The following is a 21,750-nucleotide window of genomic DNA, read 5'->3' on the forward strand; positions in this document are numbered from 1 at the left end:
CCTATGTAGGCCGTCCATTTCTGCCTGGGAATCTAAGCCTGAGCACAGCTAATTGTTTTTAGTTTCTTTGCTGCTGCTTTGAACAGATGTGCTTAGGTTAATGGCTTTGGGCAGCTGGATGCATTAATGGTTTTTCTCATAATTTTGCTACACAGGAGGTATTATTTCTGTTTTACATACCTGGAAACTGAGGCTCAGTGTGGTTGATAAGTACCTTTCCTTTTTTTTTTTTTAAGGTTTTATTTATTTATTTGACAGAGAGAGACACAGCGAGAGACGGAACACAAACAGGGGGAGAGGGAGGGGGAGAAGCAGGCTTCCTGTGGAGCGGGGGGCCTGATGCGGGGCTCGATCCCAGGACCCTGAGATCATGACCTGAGCTGAAGGCAGACGCCTACCGACTGAGCCACCCAGACGCCCCCCTCCTTTTTTTTGATAAGTACCTTTCCTAAAGCCATGCAGTAATTGTCAAAGCTGAGATTTAAACTTGGGAAAAACTGTCTTACTCATTAGCCTCTACTATTTCTCCTGGCTCTAATGAAAGTTTCAGTGTCAAATCTATATGACACCTATGTTCTGGTGCAGCTTTGCACCTTAGGAAATCCCTGTTTAGTGAATTAGTATGTGTATTTGTAGGTGCTTTGTAGCTTTTAAGTTCTATACAGATGTTAGTCATTAAGAGCGATCTAGTCCTTTATACAATTATATTCTGCATCTCTCCTTTTTATTATTTTTCTAGTCCTGTTCACAAGATTTCTAGACTGCTCAGATTTTTTGTCTTTAAGCATGATTTCTATCCTCAACTCTGCTGCCATCTTAGAGTTAGCTTCTGTTGGTTAGGGTCCCTGTGTGTCAGAAAATACAAGAGGAAAAAATGAAGGACTCCCCAAAGGGAACTAATGTCACTTTTAAAAGCTTATTTAAAAACATTTTAAATCATCTCAAGGGACTTTCAGAGTCTTTTTTGAAAAGTTTTGTTTACTAGGAGTCTTCCGTTCAGGGGAGTCAGTGATTGAGAATGTGGACCACATTCAGACAGACCTGGCTCAAATCCTGCCTCTGCTCTATGACTTGGGACTTTGGACATGTTTCATAACCTCTTTAAGCCTTAGTCTTAACCTGTAAGATGGGAGTAATACTAATACTTACTCCCAGGTTATCGTAAAGAACACATGAACTAAAGTATATGCTGTGTTTAGTGTAGTATGTTACACAAAGAGTGCTGTCAGTAAGTGTTAGCTGGTATTGCAAGTTGAAGGCTAGGCTTGAAAGAGGAACCCATGGATATATAGTCTGTGCTGAACTTGAATGATCTGAAGTAGATGTGTCCTCTGCGGAGTAAGGGGTAAGGATAAGACCGCAATGGAAGTCTCTTCAGGTTCTGGTCCCAAGTGTGGTAGGCTCAGTCCCATCATGGAGTGTTTAACAAGGGGGTACTTAATGATTTGATCCAGAAGTCCTTAGAGAAGGAAGGTATATATACTCTTATGTGAATTCAGCAAACACGTATTAAGCACCTGCTGCTGCCAGGCACTCCCTATGCAAATGCTGATGATACAAAAAGAAAGTAAGTCTTCCTCTATCTTTTTGGAGCTCATGTTCCAACTATGGGACCAGTATGTGAAGCAATGACTGATAAAACATGATAAGTTATAACAAAATAAAGCTTTAAGGTACATGCAATATGCCCTAGGGCATCAGGTGAGGGAAGGAAGCCCATTCTTATTGATACTTTATCTTCAAGGGTAAGAATTTTCTTATAGAAGCATTAGTCCAGTGAATTACTTTGATTTTTTTTTTTTTAAGATTTTATTTACTTGATAGAGACACAGCGAGAGAGGGAACACAAGCAGGGGGAGTGGGAGAGGGAGAAACAGGCTTCCCGTGGAGCAGGGAGCCCGATGCAGGGCTCGATCCCAGAACTCTGGGATCACGGCCTGAGTCTCGAAGGCAGACGCTTAACGACTGAGCCACCCAGGTGCCCTGACTGTCTTTTTTTTTTTTTTAAAGATTTTATTTATTTGAGAGAGAGAGAGAGAGAGCGCACAAGCAGGGGGAGTGGAAGGCAGAGGGAGAAGCAGGCTTCCCTCTGAGTGAGGAGCCCCATGTGGGGCTCCATCCCAGGACCCTGGGATCATGACCTGAGCCGAAGGCAGATGCTTAACTGACTAAGCCACCCAGGCGCCCCTACTTTGATATTTTTTAGGGTAGATTTATCCTTCAAACACCAAAGATAGTCCAGATGTAACTTAAATTTGGCTATGTGACTGAAAACAGCCTATCTTTAAACATTTGTAACAATATTATCCAAAATCTTTACAACTTAGGTAAATAAAAGTTATAGGCAAATTCTTGTCCTACTGATTACATAAAGGACACTCATAGCTTCAGTGTATAAAGGGGTTTCTTAGTTCATCAGAGTGGATATGTTTTCCAAATTATTATTTATACCAATGGGGATTTTGTTGGCATTTGGGGAAGAAGTGAGTTTAATATTAGGTAGCCTAACAATATTAACAATACTAATAACTAGCAGAATAATGATTGGTTGTTGACAATGAGAATATTAGCTACTGTGAAACACTAACAGAACAGTGGTAGGAAATGTGTGTGTATACCCACACTTCTGTAGTTCATATAAAAGATTAAAATATATTGAATCTTGTATAATATCAAATCCACATATCACATTATATGGAAGAAATTATTTTTCTCATTTTACGGATGAAGGAGATAGAACTTGCTTGAGATGATGTAAAACTAATAAATGATGGATCAAAAATTGAATTGCAAAGCCTTGTTCTTTTCACCTTTTTGTGTTGAATACAATTGTTTCTCACTTAACAGGATTCATCATATAGTAATTTAAATTACACATGTATTTTTTTTTAATATTTTATTTATTTATTTGATAGAGACATAGCGAGAGAGAGAGAACACAAGCAGGGGGAGTGGGAGAGGGAGAAGCAGGCTTCCCGCGGAGCAGGGAGCCCAATGTGGGGCTTGATCCCAGGACTCTGGGATTGACCTGAGCCGAAGGCAGATGCTTAACGACTGAGCCACCCAGGTGCCCCTAAATTACACATGTATTGTCCATACTTGAAGAATTTGAGCCAAACTCTTCGCACCCCTGTAGCTCAACATGAGTCTTCCTAGTGCCAAATGAAGTGAACAAAAACCTTTGAAGTAAAACATCTAAAGTCTGGCAGTTTGCTTATATTTTTCAGAGTCACTATTCCATTTTCTGATAAATTGCTGTTTTCAATGTACTAGCTGTACTTAATAAAGAGATCGACCATTACATACAGAACATAACATTTTAGCTAAACAATTGAGACAAATATCTACTAGCTCAGACATTAGTTAGTATTATTTTGTTAAAACATCTCATAGGAATATGTAGTTAAGTTTTAAATTCTTAAAAGTACTTCTGTTACAATACTTGAAGTACCATTTATTTTGATATGTTGTATACCTCATATTTTTTGTATTTTGGAAACCTTCAAATATACAAGGTAGACAGAATAGCAGAATGAACCCCTGCGTAGCACCATCAAGCTTTAGCAGTTATTAACTCTGGGCTAATCTAGGTTCATCCATCTGCCCACTTCTTCCCTCCTGTGTGAAACAAAGCAGATCTCATCTCAGATACACCATTGTATATGTAATTACTTCAGTATGTTATTCTTTTTTAAAGATATATTAATTTGAGAGACAGTGAACGAGAGAGAGGAAAGAGAGATTGAGAGCAGGAGCCCAGGGAGGAGGGGCAGAGGGAGAGGGAGAAGCAGGCTCTCCACTGAGCAGGGAGCCCGATGCGGGGCTCCATCCCAGGACCCTGGGATCATGACCTGAGCTGAAGGCAGACACTTTACTGACTGAGCCACCCAGGTGCCCCTCAGTATGTTATTCTAAAAGATAAAAACACTTTTAAAATGTTGCAACCGGGGCACTTGTACACTTTCTCTCTGTCAAATAAATCTTTAAAAAAAATAAAAATAAAATGTTGTAACCATTTAATTATCACACCTGAAACTAAAAGTTAATTCTGAGTATTAAATATTTAGTTAATATTTGATTTGTAAGTCTTCTTTTTATAGTTTGTTTGATTAAGGTCCAAATCATGTCCTTTATGGTTAATATTTATTTTGCTAGATATTACTAATATCTCTGTGATACAGTTTAACATGTCTTTCTCTCCTGCGTGTTTATAAAGTGGTAGAAGGATCTAGAGATTTAATCAAATTCAGATTCCCTTCCTTCCTCCCTTCGTTACTCCCTCCCTCCCTCTCTTTGTTTCTTCCTTCCTTCTTCCTGTCTCCCACCTCCACCTCTCTCTTCTCTTCTTTCTTTCTCTCCCTTTGTTCCGCCTATTCTTTTCACTTCCCTAATATATGAATGGTATTTCTTCTTTCCTCAGGAGACATAATATGTGGTGGTTTTCTTTTTTGGATACTAGTAGCTCTTATGCCTAGATACTTTAATTCATTAGGAGTTGCAGAATATGATATTTTAATTTCTACTTTATATTGATTTATTACCTGGAATATGTCTCTAAAGAAAAACTCTCCTTCATCTACTATTTGTTTAGCTAATTGTACAGTTTATATTAAAAAGTTTGAGTTGGGTTGATTTGATTACCAACTTCATTTGAACTTTTTCTAAAATGTGATCTAAACTGAGCTTGAGGGCATCTGAATAAAATGGAGAAGTTTAGCACATAGACTATGTGGCATCTATTTAACTAGCCATGTAATTTTTTAATTTACTCTGTGATATTGCTGAGGTTGTCATTGATGTGTGGCCTTTAAGCAAGTGAGACTATATTATATGAGCATCTGAACAGAAGAATGAAGTGCTGATCTTCAGTATTTTCATGCTGTTATAGAGTTAGGATTCAAATTTGCACTCCTGTACTCCACAGTCCCTTTTCATTGCTGTTAGAGCCACGTGACAAAGAAGTCCATACTGCAATTATTAGTTCTTAAGCATTATGTGGTATTAGTGATCATTTTTAGTTTTTTTAATTAATTGTTTTCAGTGATCATTTCTTATTTAAAGCACAAACTCTTTGTCTTGTTATTTCACTTTTAAAAAATTTTCACACATGGAATCTTTAACTATCTAATGGATATGTACCTATTCACAATATTTATTATAATATTGTAAGTTACACAGATATGTCATGTACTAACATGCGCTCCTAGTGTGGGTTTGCATTTTAAGTACCTAGGTTACTGCGACACCTGGGTGGCTCAGTTGTTAAGCATCTGCCTTCGGCTCAGGTCATGATCCCGGGGTCCTGGGATTGAGCCCCGCATCGGGCTCCCTGCTCCACAGGAAACCTGTTTCTCCCTCTCCCACTCTCCCTGCTTGTGTTCCCTCTCTCACTGTGTCTCTCTCTGTCAAATAAATAAATAAAATCTTTAAAAAAATAAATAAATACCTAGGTTACTATGTGTGTTTATAGACCTTGAGCTAAATATACAAGTCTAACTACATATAGAAAAAAATTGAATATGGCTATTCTATATATAGTTTGTGAAATGCTAGATAAATGTAAAAAGATGAAAAATAAAGTACCTCTGAGGCATTGGTATGTTCAGATCCTAGTATAAGTCTTAGAATTTTAGTTTGTTTAGAAGTTAAGTACTTCTCAGAGTTACTACAAGGATTAAATCAGATGGCATGTTAGTGTGCTCATCACAATATTTGATCCTTTGTGACTTTTTTCCTCTTTATCTTTTCCATTCATATAATTTTTAATCTACATGAAAAGAGACAAAAAATTTAAGTGAAAGAACAAATATATGTATTAAGCAAAAGCAGCTACTGCTTTTTCAGACTGTGCTTCAAAATGAAATTTTATTTTTTTCACTTATTTTTATGCACAGGTCATCTTTAATACAACCCTCATTGGACTGAAGTGGAAGCATAAGAACTGGAGCATATTTTCATTTTTGAGGTGAGTCCATTTGTAGAAAAATTTAGGCATTTAAAGCCACCTGCTGTTTCTTAGGAAATTTTGACATTTGCATGTATTCTGAGAAATACTACAGTTATCCGTGAAATGCTGTTAGTGTGAAGTGGTGGGAGAGCCCCAGGTCCCCACCTTCATGCCCAGTCCTGGTTACCTGACTTCTCTGTGTCAGTTTGCCTGTTTTTAAAATGGGAATGATGGGCCTATTGACTCTGCTTACCTTTCAGATTACATGTTGTGAGAATAAATTGAGATCATGGATATGTAAAGTGTCTTATTAAGAAAAATGTAAGGTGGAGGTGTTAATACTGTGAACTGTCAGTGAGTTAAATGGGAATTAACAGTTACATGCAGAGAATCTGTAAGTATGGAATTTTTGAATGTAACTGTAGCGTAGCCAGTGGAACGGTAGGAAGACCATGCCGTCTTATGTATTGTTTCGGAGAGAACTGCGAGCACAGAAGAGGGGAAAGTGAGAGGAGGAAGAAGTGGCGGAGGAAAGCGAGCCAGACCAATTAGATGTCTCGGCAAGTATTGGCGTTTTTAGAACTAAAAATTTCTTTACTTATGAGGATGTATTTGGAGGAATTATTAATCTGTGGATTACAAAAAATGTATTTTCTATTGAAAAGCTGTTATGTCGGGATGCCTGGGTGGCTCAGTCGGTTAAGCGTCTCCCTTCGGCTCAGGTCATGATCCCAGGGTCCTGGAATCGAGTCCCACGTCGGGCTCCCTGTTCAGCAGGGAGTCTGCTTCTCCCTCTCCCTCCGACTGCCGCTCTCCTACTTGTGCTCTCTCTGACAAATAAATAAATAAAAATCTTTAAAAAAAAAGCCTGTTATATCTTTTCAATACTTTTATATTCAGCATTTTACTTTCTTGCTGTGGGAAAAACATCTAGTTCTGATTTTTCTCTTCCCTGGAGTTTCAGCCATTCATCTGGATGCCTTAGTGTATGTGGCCTGAGTCAAGCTGAATGGGTGTTTGTTCTCACTCCATCAGTTTTTGTTTGTTTGTTTCATTTGTCTCCTTAACTTCCTTTATTTCTCTTATTTGTCTTCAGCTCAGCCAGCACGTGTCCTGTCTTACCTCTTTTTGGGTTTAGGTTTTTACACGTAACCTTTTATTCTGGGTCTCCCAAATTGTACCCTGAGGCTTTTCAAAGGTGTTAGAATACTATTTAGCAAATACTATTTATCAAATACTATGATTACTGTATTTCTTTCTAGTAACTATGTTTTGAGAGTAATTTACTTATATCTTGGGAGAGAAAGATAGTAGCAAATCGGTAAAATGGTAGTAAGATTCCTGTCTTCCTGCAGTCTGTCATCAGGTGTTATGGATTCTAGCGTGGTGGTCCTGACTCTGTAGCTAGATGATTTGGTCATCTTTGGTCAGACGTTGCCGCTGCTATCTCTTTTTCTTAGTCCAGAAGAAAATGTATTTTTCTCACACAATGGACTTATTCAGTTCTTTGTGGAGTGACTGAGGGGGCGGTGTTCAAGGTCCTGCCCAGGGATCAGGGACCTGTCTTTTAATCTCCAGGGCCAGCTCAACAGTTTTAATTCTCCTGCCTCTACTTTCGCCTCTAATTTATTGTTTGGCTGAGTCATCTAGCAACTACTTCTGTGTTCTCTTAGTACAATTGCAAGGCATATTCTTTTGTATTTTTGTTTCTTACTTAGTAAACAAGTGGCGTATTTAGTTCCACTTACAAGTCATTTCTTCGGTTTCCCAAAAAAAGTAATTGACCAGTCTATAGAAACATAATTGTAGAGGGTTTTTACCAATTGCTTTTCTTTTTAGATGGTGGGTGTAGGCTGTAGGAGAAAGCCTATTCACAGCCTTCACCATCTAACATTTGTAAAATTCTGGGCATGTATCCTCTTGAGCCTCAAACTTCATGGTTGTAAAATGGGTATAGTGTTACTGACACTATTGAATTGTTAGGATTTAAGGAGATAGCCTACAGAAAGTGTCCAGTATGGTGGAGCCTGGGTGGCTCAGTCGGTGAAGTCTCCAACTCTTGATTTTGGCTCAGTTCATGATCTCAGGGCGTGAGATTGAGCCCCGCATCTGGCTTTGTGCTCAGCGGGGAGTCTGATTGAAATTCTCTCTCTCCCTCTCCCTCTGCTCCCCCCATGCTCTCTCGCTGTCTCTCTTTCTAAAATAAACAAACAAACAAACAAACCGTAAAAAGAAAAGAAAGTGCCCAGGGTGGTATGGAGCACAACTGTGTGCTTAGGTAATTATTGTCATTTTTGATTTATCCTCTTCCCTCAATCTGTTATCATTGTCATTATTATGAGATTAAGCCCAAAGGGAGTTATGTATAGGTGAGCTTGTAACAGGATGCAGTGTTGATAAATAAGGTCTCTTGTTGAAGTTGTGTGTAGTTGTGGATTCTCTGATACACTCTTCATCTTCGTTAACATGACAAAGTCCCAGCTTAGAGATAGGTCAACATGTCTGACTGAAGTTACTGAGATGGGTTAATTGGTCACTACTGAGCTGTTTTTGAGAATAGTGTTAAGAGTTTTCTGAAATGCACAGTTTATCTTCAGATTTAATTGCTCTCGGAAGTAGGCAGTTATTTAAACTGTTTTTCTTTGCAAAAACACACAAAAAAGTATTAAGTACTTAAAACATTTACCTTTTCAGTGTGTATTTCTGTTTTATGGATATGATGAAAAAAATTCTACAAAATCAGATTTTATTTTATATTTTTAAAGATTTTATTTATTTGAGAGAGAGAGAGCACAGAGGGAGAGGGAGAAGCAGACTCCCTGCTGAACAGGGAGCCTGGTGGGGGACTCCATCCCAGGATCTTGAGATCATGATCTGAGCTGAAGGCAGACGCTTAACCGACTGGAGCCACCCAGGCGCCCCCAAAATCAGATTTTATTTTTTTAAAGATTTTATTTATTTGACAGAGGGAGACACAGCGGGAGAGGGAACACAAGCAGGGGGAGTGGGAGAGGAAGAAGCAGGCTGCCTGCGGAGCAGGGAGCCAGATGCAGGGCTCGATCCCAGGACCCCGGGATCATGACCCGAGCTGAAGGCAGACGCTCAACGACTGAGCCACCCAGGTGCCCCCAAAATCAGATTTTATTTTATTTTTATTTATTTATTTTTAAAGATTTTATTTATTTATTTGAGAGAGAGAATGAGAAACAGAGAGCATGAGAGAAAGGAGGGTCAGAGGGAGAAGCAGACTCCCTGCTGAGCAGGGAGCCCGATGTGGGACTTGATCCCGGGACTCCAGGATCATGACCTGAGCCGAAGGTAGTTGCTTAACCAACTGAGCCACCCAGGTGCCCCAAAATCAGATTTTAAAGAACAGAAATATATAGTGATTAATCATTCAGCTTCTTTTTGTCTTCAGATTGGCACACTATTTTTTCTTGCTGATGCTTACATAGAATGCAATGAAGTATTTTTTTGCAGGAATACTAGAAAAAAGATGTTTCTATTTGGAAAATACTCTAGCTCTTTGAATCTTTAGTGTGAAGTTTGCGTGAGGTGAAGAAGACCTGAGTGAGTGAAACATTTAAAATGGTGAAAAGCTTATCTTAAAGTTTTATATTCTGTATTTAACCCTTAAAATATTTTGAAAAGAGAATAAATATTTCCAAGAGGACAAAGATTCTGTTTAGGGGATTTGATTAAATCAGTGAAAAACTTGGATAACAGTTGCCCAGAACATTTTGATTATTTTATCCAAAAAAGATTTATTTCCAGATGATATGAAGGCATGCCTTTAAGATACTATAGGATATATTGTTGACTGAACTTTCTGCCTGAGATGCATTTCTGAAATGAGTAACTGGAATATTGAAATGTCATATGGAAGCTTGTCATTTGTGAATCCATTTTTTAAAACAATTCTTAACATCTAGTAGATCTTTTGTACTATTAAAGATTTTCTTAAAAAAAAAGATTTTCTTATTTACATGTAGATAAGGAGGCATGCAGTTTGTCTCTTTTTAGTTACATGGGAAGTGTAATATTTTCCGAGGAGGGGTGACAGAAAAGAGGAGCGTGCTGTATTATAACTGGAGAATATGGTTACTATGGGAAATTTATTATGGAACCAGAAAGATATAAAGTGTTGATGGCCAACAGTCAGAGAGCAACTAAGACTGATAGAGATTTATAGAATGCCTGATTGTCCAGTTTGTAATTCTCCTTTGTAACCCAGGAAGCAAATGTAAAGAAGATTGAGTAGTGGTTGGCCACGATAAAGATAAAGTCCCTACCCTCAAAAACTTCATAGTTTCATTGACAAAACAGAATGTTCTTAAAGCCTCTGAGTTCTAAGCTCCCTGTAGACATGAACAGCCTAGTTCCAATTTATGTTATGGAATCCTTATTTTTCAGATCCTCTCCAAGTACCTAGCTCAGTGTTTGGAACCTAGCTCAGTGTTTGGAATATGTATTGGTTAAATTAAACTGGCAATATGGAATCAAGTGCTAGAGGGAAAGGCTGTGCTTTTATTCTTAAGAGTGGCTAACAGCACACGAAGTAGCTCACCTATAGAGGAATTACACTGGGCTTCTCTTCAGAAACCATGTAGGCACGAGGAGAATATAAAGTGAAATATTTATAGTTATGGGGAAAACCAAACCTCCAACCACCAACCTAGAATTCTGTATCCCCAAAATGATCCTTCAAAAATGAAGGAGACATAAAGACTTTCTGAGACAAAACAAGGACAATACCGCACTGGGAATTTGTCACCAGTACACTTGCCTTGAAAGAAATGTTAAAAGGAAGATGATTTGTAAATATTCCAGTCCATGGCTTGTCTTTTTATTTTTTTTAATTGCGTTTTTTAGCATATTTTTGTTGGCTTAAATATTTTGCGCCCAAAGCTTGATACCAAAATATATTGTGCTTTAACTCTTTCTGGAAATTGTATTTTTGAAATGACTGTTTTCAGTAAAGCTTATTTGAAAACTTAGATATGGCATGAGTAGGCAGAGGGAGAAATCCGGTTATGTTGTAGGACCAATGACACAGACTGCTGACACCACCATAAGTTTTGGAACAAAAAATGGCCTGTAAAAGTTGTCCTGCATTGGACTGAAATGGCCAACTGTCTATACCCCCACCTTGATCACTCATTGGTTGTGGGCCCCCCTAGGAAAGGCGTGACCTTGGGCTTGGTAGCTTGCTGCCCCTGAGGCAGTCCCTCAAAAGGCTGATTGCTCAAGGCTGTCTATTGACTGTGCTACCAGCAGCTGGGGCAAAAAAAAAATCATTCCTTTTTTTTTTTTTTTAAAGATTTTATTTATTTATTCAAGAGAGCGAGCGAGAGAGCGGGAGTGAGAGATGAGAGAGAGCATGAGCGGGAGGAGGGGCATAGTGAGAAGCAGACTTCCCGCCAAGCAGGGAGCCTGGTGCAACTTGGGGCTCGATCCCAGCACCCCAGGACAATGACCTGAGCCGAAGGCAGACGCTTAACAGACTGAGCCACCCAGGCACCCCAACAAATCATTCCTTGAAGGGATATCTGGGTGACACATCTCCAGGTTCACCTCAAATCTATAAACCTGGGACCCATTTTATTTGTGGTAAGAGGCCCTATAAATACAGGGCAGAGGACTCTAAGAAATCTGCATATGTGGACAAACCTGAGTTCCCTTACAAGAAGAGCCACCTGCAAAGCAAAGGGCTCAAAAGTAGGGCTTAGGGGAACAGTTAAAGGAACTGGGTACAAAAAAAAAAAATATATGAAGTCTTAGATTTGTAAGGTTCTTTTGTATTCAAGTCACAAATCGTAAATATCAGACTTGTATTTTCTTGCAGAAGGTATATGCTCTCCTCAGGTAGATATGATGCTGTTAGGAGAAATGCTTGACCTTTCAAGTTCAGTTAATGACTCAGCACCCTGGAGAATGTTCCTGATTATTGTTGTGTTTTTTGTAACATCCTCTATGGTTCTTCGCCTGAGGAACAGATTACCTTTCCATGTATTAGCAGTCTATATTATTAAAAGGGCCACTTGCTGTCGTTTATTTAAGCTTCATCTCTTGGACTGTTATTAGTTTGGCACAAGACACTGTATAAATTTATATGTATATACACCCCCAAATTGCTCCCTGGTTTGAAAATGGAATCTATGAATTGGCTTCTGTGTCTTTTTTTTAAGAGTTAGTACCATGGGGATGAATAGTCTGCTTAGTTCTGTGGTTGGCATGATTCTTCCAAGTTAGGTCACCTGTGTTTTCTTACTACCAGTTGCCCACACTTTAGGCAACAGTTAAATTTCCATCACTAAAAAGTACATAGTTAGAATACAAAACTAGTGATTTAGTAGAATTAGCTACATCAGTGCTTTTAATCTGTTGATTGTTTCCTTTCATGCTAACTAGCAGGAGTTTACTCATTTCACAGTTTTAAACTTTCCCATTGCAATCAGAACTGGTGGGGAATTATTATCCTGTACTGCAGTTGTAAACTTTTAATCATTTGTTGAAAGCATTATTGGGCGGGAGAGAAGAAAACTGACAGAAACATCATGATAAAGGAAACTAGGTTTATCCATTCTTAATTTTACTGAGACAACGTTACATATATTTTGCTTTACTGTATTTACATAAACTGTGGCAGTGGATCTGCTGTCATAAAGTTAAACCTGTAGGTTTCTACAGCCCATTAAAAGAAATGTTAAGGTGTTTCAGTTAGGTTTAAAATATAACCCAAGAATGAGGAGGGGTGAATACAAGCAGAACAGTGAATCAGTGAATTGGGGGTAGTGATTTGTTGATTTGGAGATAGATACATGTGTACACACACACACACACACACACACACACACACACACACTCTGTTTTGCCAAATTAATGAGAATTTCCTACTTGGGGTCAATGCTCCTATAGCAAACCCAGCTCTGTACAGCCTTAGCTGTTTAGAAGTTAAATCAGCCAGGGAACCAATGAGAACCCCACATGCCACAGGCCTTGTGAGATGTAAACAGTAAAACTAGTTACTTGTGTGTAATTCAGATTCAACTGTACAAATTATAAGATTTCCTGAGTAGAATGATGACTTAAGAGAGCTAGTAAATTTCAAACCCTGAGAAAAATATCACTTACTGAATTACAGTCTTTCTTATCTATTTAATAATTTAAATCTGAGGAGTCATATATGCAACAAAGTTTAAATTAACTCTGGTTATGATATGTCCTCTCTAAACCATAACTCTCAGTAATCAAAATGGTTTTCCATTTAATTAGTTTGAATTGAAGAGCTTTTTCTTTTTCTTTTACTTCTACGTCATTAATGAAATTATCATCATTTCTGCTTCTAGGACGACTATATGATTTCATTTATACCTAATGTAGTACGCACTACATAATAGGCACTCAGTAAATCTTTATTCATTCTTTTAGGAGGCAAGGAGAGGCGGGATAATTAATCACCAACTTACATTAAGTAAATTGAAAGATAAAGCTTTTCATTTGTCACTTCAAAACCTGCCTCTTATTGCCATTTCACTGCTTCGAGGAATGCCTACTGTATCACTAATGTGTCCAGCAAGAAAGCATCCTGTGTGTGTGTATGTACATACATACATATGCGTTTCTGTTCACTCATTGCTGTCACTCCACAGACAAACAGGCTTTTGACAAAACCTGGCACTTCCCTCCTGACTGTTTTTCATAAATCCACCTGGCATATATCACTGTAGAACTTTCGTTCTAGTTCTTTGCCTGGACCTTGGCATATATTTGAATTCTACTGAGCCAGTACTGCCTTTCCAGGTGATTTGTTTTTAAGATGTTTTTTACTGCCAACCACAGGGACTGAATTTTATATCCCACAGGTGAATATGAAATTCTCAGTCCCTTCCCCAAACCCATCACTCTATCATCCTGGACAATAAGGATTCCTCTTGTTTCTTGCTGTTTTTCTGCTTGTATTCTTTTTCAACTTGTCTTTCATGTGAAAGAAACAATCTTTCTTGCTTTTTCAGGCTCTTTAATTTTTGTTGTGGAATTATCTTCAGATATTAAACTCCCCACAAAGCCTTTCTATCCTTACTGGAAAAGAAGTGGCAATTTGCTTACTGAAACCTTTCTTTTTATTCAGTTTTCATGACTGACTGACTCCTCACGGCTATCATATTAAAATCTTCTGACCTTTCATTTATACATAAATATGATTTAATTAGACTTACGCTGTGTTCAATGTTTATACATATACCTGTGTTACTTGTATGCTTTTAGTATGTGTATGTAGATCTGTAATACAGATAAACCTAAAGGGCAAACTCTATTTAGTATGTGTATCTATATCTCTAATATACCTAAAGGGAAAATTCTATATTTTTTATGAACCAGTCAGTCTACTGTTGCGTTTGGGGCAGGTTGCCCCAAAATATACTGCCTTGGCATATTGATTATTGTGAGTTAAAGTCACTTAAGAAATAGCCCATGCAAGGACACTGACTCTCTTCTCTCCCTCTGAAAGCAGGAAATAAATTCCCCATGTGAAGGGTATCCTCCCTGCACCTGGAGGGTAAAAAGCATCCTTTTTGCCAAAGAGAAGGAGTTCAAGTCTGAGAAGGCTGTATAAACAAACCTTGTTACTACATCTTTACTAATTGCCCACCGCAAGCCCAAACCCCTTTGTCTTATCACTTCCTCACGAGTATATTCTTTCTTTGTCTAAAACATATAAAAGCTGCCTGTTTCTGGGGACTTCTTTGAAGCTCTTATTTCTAAGAGCTTCCATACGTATGGATTTATTTTGTTATTCTCCTGTTCATCTGTTTTATGTCAATTTAATTATTAGACCAGCCAAAGAACCTGGAAGAGGAAAAAGGAAAAGTTTTCCTTTCCCCTTCAATACTACATGAAACGAACTTCCAACAAATGTTTAAGACACTGTTGACAGAGCTTAGGAATTTTTAAGATTCATATTTTCCCCCTCATTTGTATTTTTTTCCCTCACCCATCTCTCTGTTCTTTGGTGGTGGATCAGGGCTGTTGTAGTGAGATTTCTACAGGTCTGATGTCCAAGGTCAGTACTGAGTAGTGGTTGAGGCATCGTATGACTGAGAGTCACTAGTGTAACCCCATTGTATAATTTTTGATAAGGTAACAGGGTGCCTGGGTGGCTCAGTTAGTTAAGCGACTGCCTTCGGCTCAGGTCATGATCCTGGAGTCCCGGGCTCGAGTCCCGCATCGGGCTCCCTGCTCGGCAGGGAATCTGCTTCTCCCTCTCTCACTCCCCCTTCTCATGTGCTCTCTCTCTCTCATTCTTTCTCTCTCAAATAAATAAATAAAATTTTTTTTCATAAGGTAACAAAAGTAAAAGAATTAAGAAGAATAATGCAAGTGAAAATGCCATGTACTATAGAATGTGTGCGTACACACACTCTCTGGGAATGATTTCAGTCCTTGCAAAGTTAGTGGTAGAGATGAAGCAGGTTGCTGCTATAATTACTGACAGTCCCTGTAAATGAATACAAATTGGTTTAGAGATCTAGCAGGCAAGTAGAAGATCTGCTGGCTTATCTTAATTTATTGGCATGGATCCCTAGGTTAGTGGTATCCTAATTGAATGCAGAATACTGTTTGTTCTTGAAGTAAAGTATTTTTCATGTTGCCCAACAGGATACCTAGGTGATCTTTTGTTTCGATACTGAATTTTATTTCATTGTTAAATGAATCAAAATGATACAAACGGAACTGAAGATTCATTATTTTAATGCATCTTATGCTATTTTAATTTTGGGGGGGAAACCTTGAGGATTGATAGGTTTAAACAAGAAAGCAGTATCTATTACTCGCAGATAGTGAGTTGTCTGTAAGCAAGCCCCTTTACAAAACAGCAGCAATGCCAGGAGAATCTGTGTGAGAGTTATGCGTGTGTATGCGTCTTTCTAAAAGAACTATGTAAAAATCTACTGAAAATCCATGTAAGTGACTAATATGTACTCACTATATCATAGCAGCCAATTTTAAAATAGAATTATAGTTGATTTGAATTAATTTCTGTATTTAAAGATAGAGAAAACTTCGACAAAATTTACTGACAGTCAGAAAAGCTGTCTTGGGGGCGCCTGAGTGGTTCATTCGTTAAGCGTCTGCCTTTGGCTCAGGTCATGATCCCAGGGTCCTGGGATAGAGCCCCGCATCGGGCTCCCTGCTCAGCCGGAAGCCTGCTTCTCCCTCTCCCACTCCTCCTGCTTGTGTTCCCTTTCTCCTGTCTCTCTCTCTGTCAAATAAATAAAAATCTTTAAAAAAAAAAAAAAAGAAAGAAAAGCTGTGTTGTTCTTTCTGCTTAGTCTTCCCTACTGTTGAAGTCAGTTAATGGAGACTTTTGGGTGGTATTTGAAATACATACATCTTATATGTAAAGTGCACAATTTATCCTGGGAGTCTGAGACGTGGATTAGATTTTGACATCAATTTCTGAAAGTTCATAAGCCTTAGGGACTGACTGACTCGTGGGTTATATTTTGATTTTTTATTAAGAAGCCAAAGAACTTTTCTGTTATGTGAATGAATACTGTAATACTCAAAGTCAATAGGAAATAAAGAAAGAATGACAATAGGCATCCTTACATAAATAAAATGATGCTTTAATACTAACATAGTCAACATATTGGTTATCTTAAAAACTGAATTCTGTGTTTACAGTAAAAATTAAGGTATGCCGTCTTTAAGATGGGAAAAGGTGGCATTAGGTTAATGTGTAAAATGATCTTAACTTGGGAGTTACCCAACAGGCACTTTGGTTTTGGACTAAATGTAACTAGAATAGGGGTGCCTGGGTGGTGCAGTTGGTTAAGTTTCTGACTCTTGATTTTGGCCTAGGTCTTGATCTCAGGGTCCTGAGATCGAGGAGTTGGGCTCTTCACTTGTCCTGGAGTCTGCCTGAGATTCTCTCTCCCTCTGCCCTACCCCCTGCCGAGGCATTCTCTCTCTCTCTCAAATCAATCAATCAATCAATCAATCAATCTATCTTTAAAAAGTGAGTATAATTAGAATAATCTGGGCAGGTGTATAGAAAGTGTTGCCACATGTATCAGATTTAAAAAAGAAATACAAATGTGGTTGTTAATTTAGGGAATAATGTCTGATATTATTGAGAGTATCGAAAGACCTAACCTACTACCTTTTTTTTTTTTAAAGCTATAGAATAGGTCTACATTATGTTTTTTAAGTTAGAACTTGACACTGACACCATAAATGCAAGGTATATGTTTATTTTGGTCTAGAGGATAAATGTTATGTATGTTTATGCCTTATACGTAACAATAAAAAATCTATTCTGACAACTAACAGAATGAATCCTGTTGATCTAAAAGGAAAGAAAAAGGTGAAAAATCAGCAAGAAAAATTTGAAGTTATGGGCAAAGGGTTTTAATAAGGGATCACTGCTAAACTAAGAATTGTGTAAAAAAATTTCCTCTGTCTAATTGGGATAGATTTTTCAGGTGATATACATGCAGTTTTGGTGAGAGTGAAGGATAGCATCTGTGGAGTGTAGGGGTGGAAAAAGTTTACCTCAACCCTCTTAGGGTCTCCAGCTGGATCTGCAAATTAAACTGACAAATTAAATTTTACCTTAAAATATTCAGTTTGCTAAGGTGCCATATTTTGGGGGTAGTATGTCCTGCACCATGTCATTCATTCCCCCATCGGAAACTTCGTCAAGAACTTTTTTGGTCTAGAAAATGATTTAGTGGATTGTCGCATAGCCCACTGAACCAGTTTCTCCGTCCTGGACATTACTATGAGACAAAAGGAAAAAAAAAAGGTTAATGGTTAGAACAAACCATAAACATGGTTTTTGAGTCCAGAGGGCAGTTAGTCATGAAGAATATTTATAGATATTTGACTCAAAGCATCTTTAGATGGGGTGAGGGCAGATGATAGTAATCTGGCAGGCTTTCCTGGTTTGGAGTTTGAACGAACGTCTCTGGTGATGCTATCAGGTGCTCTGGTGAACTTTCTGAGTGGTCCACAGAGCAACAGGCAGGAAGGTTGCCCACCATGAGCTGTTGTGGTGATTTCTCTGAGGACAATATCAAGTTGTCCAGCTTCAACTTGCAGGGCTTTGGGAAAGAGACACTTTTAATTTTTAGTGATTCCAAGTCAGCAGGGCAGGAGAAAAATAGTAAGCATTAGTTTGGAGAATTGTGGCTAGATATTGGAGGAGACTAGAAGAAATCAGGATCTGGCACATTCTAGGTAGATAACAAAACCTTAAAGACAGTGAAGAGGAGTAGAATTTAATACCCCGGGGGGGTGTACTCTAGTTTTCCATTGAAACTTAATTTTTGTGTCTGTAGTCACCCCCGTTTCAATCAAAGATAATTTAAGTAAGACCAATTTGTTTGCAAAATAAGTCTTGTTTCATTAACTTGGCCTGATTATTTATATCAGTGCAGCAAGAAGAATGATGCACCATATATGCTTTTTAAAAGTCATCTTTGCTGGAACTTCTAATGAGGAATCTGAGATTGGACTTTTAAAAAAGCCTCTTGAGGCTAGGAGACCAAGCCAATGACTCCCTGTCAGATTTTGCCTGCAACACTTACAGATGTGGGTGGATTCCTCTCTTCTTGAGGTCCCCCAAATACCTTGAGGTTCCTAGATTCTGCTAGTAAGTGACCTTCCTTACTTACCTATTAGGCAGAAATCCTATAAGCAAGCTACTAGTCAGTTTTTAGAAGGGGAGCTTTATAAGCGTTGGCTCCTTAAAGCCAGACTTACTTCCTTATAGCTGTCCAGTCATATCACATTCTGTGCGTATCGTTCTCAAATATGGCATTCCAGTCAAAGTCTAATATAACCAATGTTTACAATGGTGTCTTGTTACAGGGAGGAAAGACTTATTGAACTTATGCAAATAACTATATTGCCATGAAAATAAGAATACTCACTAAGAGTTTTCAAATTCCGGAGGCATGAGTTAGGGAGAAAAGACCGATGCTTCAATTCTGTTTACAAAAATATAATTTACCAAATTGGCTGTGAGTTACAGATAGCTCATGAGAAAAGAGGAGGTTTCCTTAAATCTGAAAAATATAGCATTAAAGAACAAAAGTGCTGCTTCAGACAAAAGTTATAATCGTCCACGTCGGTTCATTCATTCCCTTATAATTAATTCTTATTCTGCTTGATCTTTGGTTACCAGGTTTATGGATCCATCAGTTTCTTCATTATTCTGGAAATTCTTACCCATTCTAGTGGCATTGTCTCAAAGTTTTTCAAGTGATGCCATCTTGGAGCGTTCTCATAGTAGATGACTGTAAACACTTTCAGGAAAGAATCGGAGCAGAACAGTAGCTCTGTGGATGACAGAAGACTTAGAAATAATCATGGTTAAAATCTGATGACAGTTCGTTTGATAGGAAAATTTAGTTATTTCTGCGGTATACAACAATTTAAGATAATAACCAGACAAAGAATGTATTGACAAGTTTCTGTGAACTTTGTACAACTTCTGGAATACTTACATTAATAAGATATATCCATAAACATATAATCGGTGAGTGTTTATCACTCTTATTTGGCAGTCTTTCCCATAGAACTCACCATACCAAATAAACCTAATTATACTAACATCTCTGTTTTATAAGAGGAGAGACAAATTCTTTGAGATTTTCCGAGGGCCCTCTGGGAAGCTTATCAATTTGATCTTGAAAAGACTTTGGGAATTTTGTCAAAAATACCAAAAGGTTTGGATTGTTGACCAAATAGGATCACAGGTGACTATAAAATAATACTTAATTATCTATTTACCAAAGTGAAAAAAGATTTTAAAAGGCAAATACAGAAGGTTACCTACTTGTGAACAAAATTCTTTTTTCTTTTTTTTAAAGATTTTATTTATTTATTTGACAGAGAGAGAGAGACGGGGAGAGGGAGGGAACACAAGCAAGGGCAGTGGGAGAGGGAGAAGCAGGCTCTCCGCTGAGCAGGAGCCTGATGCGGGGCTTGATCCCAGGACCCCGGGATCATGACCTGAGGCGAAGGCAGATGCTTAAAGACTGAGCCACCCAGGCACCCCAACAAAATTCTTTTAAAATGGAGAAAACTTAGTTTTCTTAAGTAATCAGTGACCTGAAAAAGACAACATGAAGCACAGGAAATTATTCTAAGACAACATCCAAGGTAGATTACTTAAAAGGTAAAGAAAACCCAGAGAAGTAATGGTGTTTTTCTTAAGCTAACCATTTATTAATTAACCACTTTTCTACACCATGCTGTGCTCTTTACATGCGTTATTTCATTCAGTGCCTCTGAAGAAGATACTGTTATTTTCATCTCGTAGACAAACCAACAGACTCAGTGGAGTCACTTGGCGAAGTCATACAGCTGTCAATGCCAGCACTGGTCTTTGTACCTGTTTTGCACATGAACCTGAGTTGTTTACAGCTGTATTCTATGGCCTACATTAATGATTTGCTTCAGGTCATGTGACTGAATTGTAGAACCTGGGGAAGAAGTTAAGCTTTTAGGTTTCAAATCCATGGCTCTTTTGACAATCACATTTTACTTCCTGACATAAGTTTATTGAATCTGTTTTCCATAGCCCCATGTCCTGAATACAAAGGAATTAGGTACTAGTGTTAGAATTGTCATTGAAAGGTCTTGAAACTGCACCCTAAACAAAGATTAAGAATTGGTTTGGAGGATCAATATTTTATTCACTGAAAATAAACTTGAAAGTAATCCTTAATATTTTGCCCAACCAGGCTAAACTTTCATTGTATTAACACTTCAGCCAAAGGCCATATCAGTATACTTCTGCCGGTGCAAACTCTAGTCCAGTGATATTCAAAGAAGTTAAATCGCTTTTAAAATGGGTATAGCCTCTGGCAATTTCGTATCAGTGTATCTGATATGATCACAGTATATGAAATACCGTGACATTCAGCTTCGGATCATGTTGAAGCTTTGCTGTAATGGCTTCTCTTTCTATGACTCCAGTTCTTTGTGCAGCTTGTCTGATTTAGGTGCCCTCTACCATCCCTACTTATTGGTAACATTTGAGCTTCAAGGATCACTTGAGGTGCAAATTTAATTGCAGGTTTTATTTTTGAAGGATGATAAGTTAAGTCATTTTAACAGCTATTTATACGGCTTTTTCTAAACTGCTACAATAAAAACATGCATTTCGTTCTGTCTGTTGTCATGCTTCCTGATTTAATTTTTCAAGGTGGCTTGCTCAAGGATATATATGATGATTCTTTTCAGTATTTCAGTAGGTATACGCTTTGAAATTAAACTTGGGCATTTCTGCTGATTTTTTGAAAAAATAGTACCTTAGGAACATTTGTAGTTCATGTTCTGTATTTGCTGATTTGCCCCCCTCCCTTTCTTCCTCTGTGACTTTCTTCCCAGTGCTTTAGCACATGATTATAGTTTTTAGGAGAGGTTAAGTCTCATTACCTAGCTAATGTGATAATTTCTTGACTGTATTACAGAGTTACGGGTAAAATACTCTGGAAAGGATTAGTAGTCTTAAATGAAAAGCCTTTTTCTTTCCAAATGGCACTTAAAAATCCAGAAGCACGCCATGATTTTAATAAACTAAAGCAGTCCTATCATTTCTTTCTCTTTTTTTTAGAGTTTAACTTTTTGTGGAAAGCACAGGTGTGGGGGATGATGTGTTTAAAAAATGGTGTTTTACAAGGAACATCCCGTCAGTTTTTTTTTTTTTAATATTTTATTTATTTATTTGACAGAGAGAAACACAGCGAGAGAGGGAAGGAGTGGCAGAGGGAGAAGCAGGCTTC

General features: G+C 38.0%; 1 protein-coding gene across 6 annotated transcripts in view; it reads left to right on the forward strand.

The window, feature by feature from the left end:
• The window catches only part of EPS8 (EGFR pathway substrate 8, signaling adaptor), a 178,974-nt gene that overhangs the window by 53,511 nt on the left and 103,713 nt on the right, over window positions 1-21,750 (forward strand). For 5 of the 6 annotated variants that reach the window (XM_073877932.1, XM_025879778.2, XM_025879781.2 and 2 more), the window contains exon 2: window positions 5,895-5,965. The exons of the other annotated variant lie outside the window; for it this stretch is intronic. The gene's annotated coding sequence lies outside the window, so the exon portion shown is untranslated. The remainder of the gene's footprint in view (window positions 1-5,894; window positions 5,966-21,750) is intronic. 6 annotated transcript variants of the gene reach the window in all.

Source organism: Callorhinus ursinus, unplaced genomic scaffold (genome assembly GCF_003265705.2).
Source record: "Callorhinus ursinus isolate GAN/ISIS: 27379988/994484 unplaced genomic scaffold, GSC_fseal_2.0 scaffold27, whole genome shotgun sequence".
NCBI classification, from domain to species: Eukaryota; Metazoa; Chordata; class Mammalia; order Carnivora; family Otariidae; genus Callorhinus; species Callorhinus ursinus.